This window comes from Carcharodon carcharias, chromosome 19 (assembly GCF_017639515.1).
Source record: "Carcharodon carcharias isolate sCarCar2 chromosome 19, sCarCar2.pri, whole genome shotgun sequence".
Classification (NCBI taxonomy): Eukaryota; Metazoa; Chordata; class Chondrichthyes; order Lamniformes; family Lamnidae; genus Carcharodon; species Carcharodon carcharias.
Window position 1 is genome coordinate 26,818,903 of NC_054485.1, and position 12,404 is coordinate 26,831,306.

Consider the following 12,404-nt stretch of genomic DNA (forward strand, 5'->3'; position numbering starts at 1 on the left):
TCTCCGCCGCCCTCCTCACGCTCTTTTATCTTGTGTCTCTGCCGCTTTCCTCGTGCTCTTTTATCCTGTGTCTCCGCCCTCCTCGCGCTCTTTTATCCTGCGTCTCTGCCGCTTTCCTCGTGCTCTTTTATCCTGTGTCTCCGCCCTCCTCGCGCTCTTTTATCCTGCGTCTCTGCCGCTTTCCTCATGCTCTTTTATCGTGTGTCTCCGCCCTCCTCGCGCTCTTTTATCCTGTGTCTCCGCTCTCCTCGCGCTCTTTTATCCTGTGTCTCCGTTGCTCTCCTCGCGCTCTTTTATCCTGTGTCTTCACCCTCCTCGCGCTCTTTTATCCTGTGTCTTCACCCTCCTCGCGCTCTTTTATCCTGTGTCTTCGCCCTGCTCGCGCTCTTTTATCCTGTGTCTTTGCCCTCCTCGCGCTCTTTTATCCTGTGTCTTTGCCCTCCTCGCGCTCTTTTATCCTGTGTCTTTGCCCTCCTCGCGCTCTTTTATCCTGTGTCTTTGCCCTCCTCGCGCTCTTTTATCCTGTGTCTTTGCCCTCCTCGCGCTCTTTTATCCTGTGTCTTCGCCCTCCTCGCACTCTTTTATCTTGTGTCTCTGCCGCTTTCCTCGTGCTGTTTTATCCTGTGTCTCCGCCCTCCTTGCGCTCTTTTATCCTGTGTCTCCGCCCTCCTCGCGCTCTTTTATCCTGTGTCTCCGCCCTCCTCGCGCTCTTTTATCCTGTGTCTCCGCTCTCCTCACGCTCTTTTATCCTGTGTCTTCACCGCTCTCCTCGCGCTCTTTTATCCTGTGTCTCCGCCGCTCTTCTCGCGCTCTTTTATCCTGTGTCTCTGCCGTTCTCCTCGCGCTCTGTTATCCTGTGTCTCCGCCGCTCTCCTCGCGCTCTTTTATCCTGTGTCTCCGCCGCCCTCCTCGCGCTCTTTTATCCTGTGTTTCCGGTCTCCTCGCGCTCTTTTATCCTGTGTCTCCGGTCTCCTCGCGCTCTTTTATCCTGTGTCTCCGGTCTCCTCGCGCTCTTTTATCCTGTGTCTCCGCCGCCCTCCTCACGCTCTTTTATCTTGTGTCTCTGCCGCTTTCCTCGTGCTCTTTTATCCTGTGTCTCCGCCCTCCTCGCGCTCTTTTATCCTGCGTCTCTGCCGCTTTCCTCGTGCTCTTTTATCCTGTGTCTCCGCCCTCCTCGCGCTCTTTTATCCTGCGTCTCTGCCGCTTTCCTCGCACTCTTTTATCCTGTGTCTCCGCCCTCCTCGCACTCTTTTATCCTGTGTCTCTGCCCTCCTCGCACTCTTTTATCCTGTGTCTCTGCCCTCCTCGCACTCTTTTATCCTGTGTCTCCCCCGTTCTCCTCGCACTCTTTTATCCTGTGTCTCCGCCGCTCTCCTCGCACTCTTTTATCCTGTGTCTCCGCCCTCCTCGCGCTCTTTTATCCTGCGTCTCTGCCGCTTTCCTCGTGCTCTTTTATCCTGTGTCTCCGCCCTCCTCGCACTCTTTTATCCTGCGTCTCCGCCGCCCTCCTCACGCTCTTTTATCCTGTGTCACCGCTGCTCTCCTTGCGCTCTTTTGTACTATGTGCAGTTCTGGTCGTCACATCACTGGAGGGGGTGCAGAGGTGATTCACCAGGATGTTATCCTGGGATGAAACATTTAATTTATGAAGAGAGGTTGGATAGACTTGGGTCGTTTTCGTTGGAGCAGAGGAGACTGAGGGGCGACCTGATCGAGGTGTACAAGATTATGAGGGGCATGGACAGGGTGGATAGGGAGCAGCTGTTCCCCTTAGTTGAAGGGTCAGTCACGAGGAAGCATAAGTTCAAAGTGAGGGGCAGGAGGTTTAGGGGGGATGTGAGGAAATACCTTTTAACCCAGAGGGTGGTGACGGTCTGGAATGCACTGCCTGGGAGGGTGGTGGAGGCAGGTTGCCTCACATCCTTTATAAAGTACCTGGATGAGCACTTGGCACGTCATAACATTCAAGGCTATGGGCCAAGTGCTGGTAAATGGGATTAGGTAGGCAGGTCAGGTGTTTCTCACATGTCGGTGCACACTCGATGGGCCGAAAGGCCTCTTCTGCACTGAGATTCTGTGACGTGTGATTCTGTGAACAGAGCATGGAGAAAGTGAGTTCTGTGTTGTGCCTTGTGCTGAGTCATTATTGTACAAAGTTATTATAATGTTTAATAAAATGTAGAGTTTATCAATAGCCTTGCCTCCAGCAGTACATGCAAATCCAGATCATGAGCAACTTATCTAAGCACCACAACAATGATAACAGATCATATTGGATCTTTCCATTTTGAAGCAATGATTTTTGCTTTTTTCACACATTCCTTTTTATACATTTCGCGCACAACCAGCATGCAGATGCTAAAATCGCTCATCATTTGGCAAATTACAGCCTGTCCTTTTTGTAAAAAAAATAATTTGTTTGGATTTTCTCTTTTCATACCTGACAACATTTCTGTAGGCTAGTTTCATTGGCAGAGGAGGAATTGATCAGATTGACATAAAATGGAAGCTATTTTTCATTTGAAAGGGTCAGCAAGACAAACAACATGGAATTCATGACTATCAGCTGATTTGCTCCCCTTCTTTTATTAACCATAACTCCACATTTGACAGGCTCTGACCATCTGTTAATAGTTCCTGTCCCTGCTCCTTACATTTCTAGCAACTTGTTTGAACAGCTTGCACGTCCATGAGAAGTGTTCAGAAATTGAGATTCATTGCACTGCTCCAACTCATTTTTTACTCAAACTTTTTACCTCTCTGAAGCTCTTCCCTTCTAATAGATTGCAGACTTTTAAAAGCCAATTTATCACTCCTTTTGTATCTTTGTTCCTATATCACAACAGTGCCTCAATTTCCAACTACTTCATTTGGTTGTGCAGGACTTTGGGGAATTGAGTCATCATCAAAGGCACTTTCTAAATGCAAGTTTGTTCATCACTTGTGTTATTATTGCTTTATTATTTGTAGACTTAGGAACGAATTGTTATGCAAATATTTACCCAGGCACCACATTTCCTGCGGTACTGCAGTCAGGTGCCAAGCAACAATGTGTCCGTCCACATGTATATGAAATATACTCAGTCCAGACATTGAGTCTATTTATTATTAATTATTTCAAACTTACTGGAACCAGAAAACATGACAACTTGTTATGACCTCAGTTCAGGCCTGCAAATACAGGCCTTGCCCTACATCTATTGCTTCCTACTTTATTTATTTTATAAAAACTTACCCTTATTGTACTTTTTAGTTAGCAAAAATCTCCAAGGCATGGTGCATTATTCTTTATCAAATTGTCACATGCAACTGACATAGGTGCATGCCTCCTACTGGTGTGTCAACAAAAATGAACAGGCACAATTCCAGACAATTTATTTTAAGAATGTAGGACTGAGAATAGAACCTTCAGTCTACCTAGTTTGTCCTCTCAGCCAGGACATCTTCAAGACCTGATCTATTTTTTTTTATCATCACAATGTTTCCTGGGACTGTGATGCCTTCCATCTCTCATCAGCTGTACATTGCTTTTTGCTGAACCCTTCACACAAGCAGCCCCACTTCCAAATGTGTTAGTCTTACTTGCCCACCCATGTGTAGCGTGGACACCTGTGATGCATTCATAATGTTCTTGCCACTTTTGGGGAGTAAACTGCATTTCAAGCTGCAGCATACTTACCACCCTCAAATGGGCTTCAATAAAAACATTGGCACAGCCCTAGGAAAGTTGTCAATTCAAAAGCTTATCATGCAAAAATGCAGCTTTAATACAATGTAAGCAACAGGAATTCCCAGCATTCCACATTTATAGCATAAGAAATAAGGGCGGAAGTATACAAAAAGCAATTTGTAGCATATGTTTGTATGTTTATAAATGCCTAAAAGGAATTTGTGAACAAAGGCGCAAGGATTTATTTTCTAAAGGGATTTTTGTCTATGAGCATCAACCTTGAAAATTCTTAATTTATTTTTAACACTGCCTCTGCGTTCGTGCTCAGGTTGTCCTTGATTATCTGTTTTGTTATTTTAGCTGCATTTTCTTTTGGAACTTTGTCCTTTTACGCCAAAAATAACATGCTGCAAGGATTGCATTTGTGTTCAACAGGAAGTTGCAGACTTTAATAATGATTTTACAAGATCCAGCTCCTACTCTTGGGAATTTAACTTCCGATAAGCCTTACTAATCTGCAAATTTTTATTGCCTGTGCCTGCAATTGACTAACCGGTGTCTGATCATCCCTGATGAAAGCTGAGACAGGATCAAGCCCTCCTGATGGCATTAATAGTCGTGTATGTCTGTGTAAATGTGACAGAGCTTGAGTGAATGTCAGCTTGTTGGTGTAGCTGTGACCTCCACCTCCCTAGAGTGCTATCATTGCTACGGTAACCGCCTGCTGTCACAGGCATGATGCTGTTGAATTAGAATGAATCTTCCCACATTCCTCGTATGCTGCCCTCAAAAAAAATGATGGTAGTTCACTGAAACCCAGACACTGCATGGGTAATTCCACAGTCACATCATTATTGCTAGGTATTTTTTAATTACAAGTCAATTCTCCATAAATGGCAAACATTCATGTTTTACACAGTATTGGGATCCATGGAACTGCAGCCAGCCATCGCTGCTGAAACCTCTCGGTCCATAAAGTGCCATTAGATGTTGCAGAGAAACTTGAACGGTGCGAGTTAATGTGATTTCTCCCCTTCCCTGCATCCTTTCAGTATCGAAGGTTTCAACATTGTGGATCCATAACTCCCTTCCCCTACCCCACAGTCACAAATTAGAAACCATAGGTTCAACCTGTTTCCTCCCCCACCCACAAGGTATTCAAGGTATCCAACTTCATAGGTCCCACTCCATAGGCCATAAGTCAAAATTTGTTTTGAAAGGTTTTATGTTTGTGAACTATTATTTGCTCCTTTCTTTTGATTTCCTTTCCCCTCCATCATTAAGACCAACTTGCGTTCCTCTTACTACCTGGGCTGAGATTGGCTAATATCAGGGATCTTCTCGTCTTGTGTTCTGAAGTTACTCACTGGATAAACTCTTGAGATATCAAGGACTCTGTTTAGCTAAGAGATGGGCAGTGCTTGGTTTCCTAACAGCCGTTTATGACAAATTTAAAATATTGCTTTTTTAAAAAAAAAATACAACTTAAGTGGGGCAAGCAAAATACTTTGGATGCTGGAAATCAGAAATAAAAATAGGAAATGCTGGAAATACACAACAGGTCTGGCAGCAGCTCTGGGGAGAGAAACAGAGTTAACATTTCATGTTGATAAACTGATGAAAGGTCATCGATTTGGAACATTAATTCTGTTTCTCGCTCCAATAAGTGATTGAAATAAGAACCTGAAAAGGTGGATATGAGTTTCGAGGAAGGATATACCTTGGAAATGTTAACCTATCTTTTCTCTAAGATGTCCATTGACCTGCTGTCCACTTCTATTGTATTCTATGCCCTATTCCCTGAGTCAGTGGACTGGGGAGTGGGGTGGAAATGAGGACACAAGAATTGTTTATTCTATAATGTTCAGAAACCTGTTTCTTGCCCTCTCTTGGTAAATAAATTTCTGATTAAATATAGGGAATGTTAGATGTAAATTTTGCAAACAGCTCCCAGACCGAGTGTACTGGCATTTAAGTGTGTTGGCACTTTGCTCTGTCTTACTAATCAGTAAGAACAAATGCCAACATTAAATAAGTTTGATTTATTGCCACTGTATTTTCTAGATTACTATCTCTGGATTCCCCTTTTTAGCTCATGACTCTTGAGGTTTCCCTGCTGTCACGAACTTAGTTAGCTCATTTAAGTTCCAGTTTCCTTCTTCCCTGATGCTAAGTCCCCATGCACACATCTGCCTACATATATGTCTTCTCACAGGTGCCTGTAGTGTAGGGTTGTCAATTCTGGTTAGTCATATTCCTGGAGGAATCATCATATGACCACCTGCCTCCAGCTGTCCCACCTCCTGCCATAGATTACCAACATGTCCATACTCGGGACAACACCATCTTCCCATTTCAATTGGAAAGCAAATAGGATGATTCTTAACTGTCAATCATACAACCTTTTCCCCATTTCCAGTATTTTCACAATTAATTAAAAAAACTCTTAGCCACAGCAGTGTTCCAGAGGTTAATCTTCTTAAATCTTGAAATCTCCAGGACAATGCTGGAGGGTTGGCAACCATATTGTAGTGCTGCTGCCCCAGGCTCAGTAAGGCCCTGAGAGAAATGCAAGTTAGGCCTGGTCCCGTGGTACAGCTGGAACACCTGAGCATGGTTCCAGACATGAAATGGGTGTCAAAGAAACTTGCCCCTCAGCATTGGGATGCATTGCTCTTCAAGTAACCCGATTCCTTTGTACTTACTGCTGTGTGCATTTTTCTACCTTTTGCACTGCTGTTTTGCTAGCTGTTGAGCTGCCTTGTTATAAAGCAACATCTAGTCAGCTTCCTTAAACTATACCCCAACCGCTAGCTATGCCTGTTTCTTTTGGAATATTTGAGTATTTTATCAACACAAATCTCCCACTGGGCATCCCTCTATATTTGCAGAGTTTGGAGAAGGAATTGGATCTGAGGTGGTGTGATGACTGGTGACCCTCTAGGATTATCTGGGAATCTTTGGGAATTGAAGATTAATCTCCAAGATGGGAGAAAAAATTACTGGGGTAACAACAAAAGGGATGTTTTCATTTTTTTTTGAAAATTTAGTCATAAAAATATTGGAGATGAGACAAAAGGATTAATAGTCCAACATATCAACCAATGAGCTAATTAGAGCATGTTTGTTTTCTAATTGGGAAGGTGCATATTGCCAGGATGGACATGTTGAGCACACCCACAAAGCTCAGTGGTTGGGATCTAGTTCTCTCCTCTCCTCTCCCAGGCCAATATGCTCACCAGTGATTTGCCAGAGCACTTGTGGCAGGGGGTAAAGCCAAAGCATTCAAGGTCAGCATGCGGAAGGTCAGCACAAGGAGTGGACAATTAGAGGTGAAGGTCATATAATGAAACCTCCAGAGTTAACAACCCAATGTAGTATCCATACAGATGTATGCATGTTCAGTTATGACACGCCGTTATACTGCCAGCCACATGTACCGAAGCAGATCATCATACCAGAGATATCTGAAGGGACCTGCATACAGGGCATAGAATTCCCCGAAGAGGCCATCACTGAACTATTCACAGTCCTTCAGCCAGAACAAAAACAACTTTCATTAGAGTAACTTCTGTCAAAGATTGTGAATGTAATAGTGTGCTTAACCATTATATCATTGGGTCCATCCAAGCAACAAAAGGAGATGTCTGCCAAATTTCTGAACACCTAATGCATAAGACATGGGGTATTTTTTAAAACACTGCATTTTGAGAATGAGAATATTGGGAACATCCAGTTTAAATAGGTTTTGTACACCTGTTGCTCCAATTATGTATTGATGACATTAATCCAAAGTTTGACAATTTTATGTAGTGTTCAGAAAAAGTGAAATTTTTTGAATTGACCACACAAGATTGCATCTTCTACCCTACTTGCATAATGATCTAAAACAACACATTATTTTGTTATTTTCTTGGAACTATATAAATCATTCATAGACAAAGCTTAAAACTAAACTATTATTTAACTTGTACTCTTGTGGTCATCCAGCTGTACTGCTCAATCCATGTTACCTTCCAATGATCTGATTTATCTATGGGAGCCACATGATCTGATTCAATGGATACTCACTGAATTTATTTTCTTCTTGTAATGGTGATTACTCCTAATACCTCATTTTCCCAGCCCTGCTTCTATGTGTGTCATTTGTCAGGGCTACAGGTGTCCTCCTCAGTTGCTGGTCTTGCTCTCTCTGGCCTCTTGCTTAATAAAGAATTTTTATTATAATTAAAAATGTTAAATTCAGCACTCTGCTCGATTTACCTGGCATAAACTTTAAAAAAAGGAAAGCAGCTGCCTGCACTCTGATCCAGGCTTGACAGCTAGTTCCCTCTAGCTGTGACCTTCTGCTCAATCGTTATCTCCCACTAGCAACTCCAAGTGTTGACCTTCCGCTCTCACCACACTGACCTTGAGTACTCTGGCTTTACTCCCTCTCACAAATGCTCTGGGGCTTAAGAGTGGCAAATCACTGCAGAGCAAAGGGAGGAGTGGAGAGAGCGAGATCCCAACCACTGAGTTGGTGTGTTTACTTTTCATAACCAACCTTAAAAGAAACTGTGTGTTTTAGATGAATGGAAAAAAATGTAGCTGCAGCAGCTGAGCATGAGCCCATAATAGGACCAGTGATTTGAGAGCGTCTCTACGTACCCATAGAGTGGAAGGAAACATTGTCCTCATGGTTTAGTCTGACTTCTGTGTTTGGCCTCACTTGGAACCAAGCTCACGTGGATACCAATACCTCTAGCAGCTGGGTAAAAGAATGAAAGACATTTATTTCTGCAGCATCTTTCACAACCTCAAGATGTTCCAAAGCACTTTACAGTGCCTACACTTCTGAAGTGTAATGTAGGAAACACATGAGTTTCTAAATGAGAGAGAACTGCTGCCTGGTTGTTTTTAATGGTGCTATAATAATGTACATTCACAAAGATAAGGTGAGTAATATAAATAGAACTGAATGTAATGCATAATAATTACATCAGTCAATGCAATTTCGGACAACTGAGCTAAAATTGTCTCTGTATTCCCCTTTTTTATTATAGCTCCATCACTTGCTGTCCTTTTTCCTGGTTCCTCTGTAGATCTCCATTCTTAACTTCAGCACCACAGCCCCTCTGTTTTTGTACTAAGTTTCACTGATGGTATCATTTGCTTCATCTCCACCATGTTCCTGCATCCACAGGTTGTGCTTTATCAGATCCAGAGGTCTCGCACCATGGTTCAGTATTTGTCTCCCTACTAGTTCCATTCCTCAACAAATGTTCTACTCTAGATTTCCATGTTCATTTTTGCTTTCTAGCTACTCCACTGACTGTTGGATGCCCTGTACTACATTAGCAATGCCATAGGAGATCTGTTAATGATTGCTTATATGACTAGAACATATCAGGCAACCCCAAATCAGAAGGATATCCGTGTGTACCAGCAAATAAGAAAAGCGCAGAGGAAAAGGCATATCCCAGGAAAAGTCTTTAACAATTGAGATACTGGAGAGAGTCAGAAAATTGATTTAAAGCCAGACAAGGAAGTACAGAAAGCAGAGAGACCAAGAGAGATAACTAGAAATACAGAGTGACAACGAAAGCTCAAAAATTAGATTAAAATCAGCGTGAGAAAGGAGCAAACCAAGAGTGAGATTCACAGCAAGATCAAAGGAACTGAAAGAAAAAGAATGAGATTTTGAAAATGATAAAAAACATAAAAACACTGGGGGAAATCTCATACAGATAAGGAAAATATTTGTAATGCAACTCTGCAATGGCACTGCATGTATTCTTTAACATGGTGGTTGCCATTTACATACAACTGGTCTCCCAGTATATGTGCACTGCAAACATTTTAAAATCCAGATGTGCCGCATCTCTGTAAATTTCAGTTACATTATTTGAAGCACTGTTGGAATCTTATGTGCAACCCCAAAAGTTGGGGATTTGCAGATTAACACTACCATAAACCGGCAACCAACTGCTGCAAAGATTTGACTGTAGGATCCTTTTTAAGCTTACAGATTTTCCATAATCATTTCACAATTGAGGATGCAAGAGCTAATATTACCAATATGTCCATCACTGACACTAAAGATGTGCTGTTATCACAGCACAGATATCGGTGCGCTGTATGCCTCCACACTTTTTAAAAAAAATTATCAATAGTGTCTGTACTGTTGTTGCATATTGAGAGAACTGCCTGCAAACACTGACCTAGGCTCTCACACACAGTACTGATACTTAGATGAGTAACCAGAGAGTTTATGGTGATTATAAAATGGTACTCAACAAGGGGTAGCATACTAAGGAATAGAAATAAGAAAACAGAACTGAACAAAACCAAAATATATCGGCGAGGTCACTTCTATGTTCCACTAACAATCTTTCTATCCAACTTCTTTCTTTCGTAGTTTGGGAACAATTAATATAAAGGTGGAAAGAGTCTAATCTTGGAGCATAACAGATTGGGACAGAGGCACTTTGGAGGGTGCTAAATCGTGAATGAGTCTTTAAGGAGGTAGGTTGCGTTTTTTCCTAGTGTGTGTGAGTGCTCAATCCTTCCCTTTTCAGATGTATCAGTGCTAGACTGTCAATGAAGTCTTTTTTATCATTCTGCAATTGCTTGTTTCGATTAGTCCTTATCTTTAGAGCAAGTTTCCAAGAGCCACAATGGAGGAAGTATTTCTCTGGATGGCATGTGCAGTAACATTATCAATATGTTCCATGGTAACCAATGCAATGATTTCCTGCCCCCACCTTCCCCCAACCCCCTCCTCAAATATTTTTCTACACATGTTGTTACTACAAAATATTATTTTGACCAATTGCTGTAGGCAGTGCTGTACCCATAGAGTGGAAGGAAACATGTCCTGCTAACCTGTGAGTTTAACATGCAATACATTAACTAGCTCAGCCTTGCCATTTAGAGTGACATCCTTTCTTCTGGAGGTGGAGGAATATTAATATTTACATAGGTTGTTACTGTGCTATGCATTCTATATGCCCCAACTTGTTTGTGCCAGTGTTTATGCTCCATCTGAGCCCCCTATTGCCCCATTTCACCTAACCCTATCAGCATAACCTTCTATCCCTTCCTCCCTTGTGTTTATCTAGCTCCCCCTTAAACTATCTATATTATTCAACTGAACTACTCCTTGTTGGCCATTCTAACCACTCTCTGGTTCAAGTAGTTTTTCCTGAATTCCCTATTGGAACTATTAGTGAACATTTTATATTTATTGCCCCGAGTTTGGGTCTATCCCACAAAGGGTTCTTACCAAAACCTTTCATAATCTTAATGACATCTGTTGGGTCACCTTTTGGCCTATCTTTCCTGGAAAAGAAAGTCCCAGCCTCTTCAATCTTTCCTGATTGGTGTAACCTCTCGGGCTGTAAGTCAATAGAAGTTACTCCCGTGTACTTCCTAGTACCTGCCCCTGAAAGCATGGGGAAAGACAAAAAAGATTGCATGCTTTGGCTGGGGCAGAAACATGGTTCAGGAATCTTAGAGTAAAATTAAATAGAGTATGGGTCACAATATGACACCTGTAAATATTGCAAAAGTAACTTTACTGCTCTTCACTAATTTTAATCAAAGTATGTAAGATAACAAGGCAATGACAGATGACATTTAAAGCAGTCAAGTGCCTTGCATGTATTAAGTAATTGTTGACCTGTTTGAGGTCTCACAATTGTGACGAGGATGTTCAATATGGCAAAGGCAACTGATTTGAGTTCTTGGGTGAAATAGTTGGAATTGGCCTTGAAGAAGCTGGAGTAGAAACACAATGGGTGCTAGTTTTCAGGTGGGACATCCAGCTGCAACACGTGCCTGAACTGGAAGGCCAAAAGGTTGTCCCATGTTGGATGGATGAACTATGGTGAAGGGCTGCCACCTGTCATACTTCTACAGGCACCTCACCCTTCTGGTGCTTTGAACTTCTGGTTGTTTACCTCACTGGAAATAGTCCCCTAGGTGAAAGGAGATTAGGGTGAGCCCTCTGGAGTGTTCTGAATAATTGGGAGTGGACCAGGCTTGACTCCTACCTCACTTATTGCAAGTGAGTTTTGGTATGGGCTCTAAAATGGATATTACCTCTTGTTTTAGTATGTAAGGGAGCCAACACCTATTTTAGGTGGCTGCCAGGGATGTCTGAAAATTGATCCAATCCAATATCGGATCTTTATCAGACATCTTTCTGGAGAAGGATGCTGGTCCTCAAAATTGGGTCTTGTTGCATCAAATGAAATGGGCACAATTGGGTCCAATTTGTACTCCTGTAATTTTCAGTATTTAAGTTAAATTGCATTCCACTTACTCGAGTATCCTTTGGATTGAATCTATAAGCAGAGTAAACAGATGGATTTATTGTGTTTGTGAATACAAGTGGGTAATATTGAAATACTTCAGGTTATAAGAGTCACTGGCTTTTGGTTCGCTGTGACTGTGGTAACTGCTCTGTTTGCTCGTGTGCTTTTGGCACTGCAAAATCATTGCAGCCGCTCTCCCTATGCCCCACAGTGTTTTCTGAAATGACATGACATCTAACCATCTTACAGGCATATGGATTATCTCCGTATGTTTGTGTGCAGAGATGATTATATCACTTAGAAATAAATATATTTTTAGAAGCAACCAGCTATCAAGCAACACTTGTCGAATTTTTGCAGTTTATGTTCCTGGGGGTCATGTGTGCAATCAGGTGCTAAAAAGCTGGCTTGGCTGCAGTTCAAATGCTGCAATG

The 12,404-nt window shown here is 42.3% G+C and overlaps 1 protein-coding gene across 5 annotated transcripts in view; it reads left to right on the forward strand.

Moving 5' to 3' along the window:
* Positions 1-12,404, forward strand: part of LOC121291894 (cAMP-dependent protein kinase inhibitor alpha-like) — a 124,881-nt gene that overhangs the window by 35,855 nt on the left and 76,622 nt on the right. For 4 of the 5 annotated variants that reach the window (XR_005946110.1, XM_041213544.1, XM_041213543.1 and 1 more), the window contains exon 2: positions 10,071-10,177. The exons of the other annotated variant lie outside the window; for it this stretch is intronic. The gene's annotated coding sequence lies outside the window, so the exon portion shown is untranslated. The remainder of the gene's footprint in view (positions 1-10,070; positions 10,178-12,404) is intronic. 5 annotated transcript variants of the gene reach the window in all.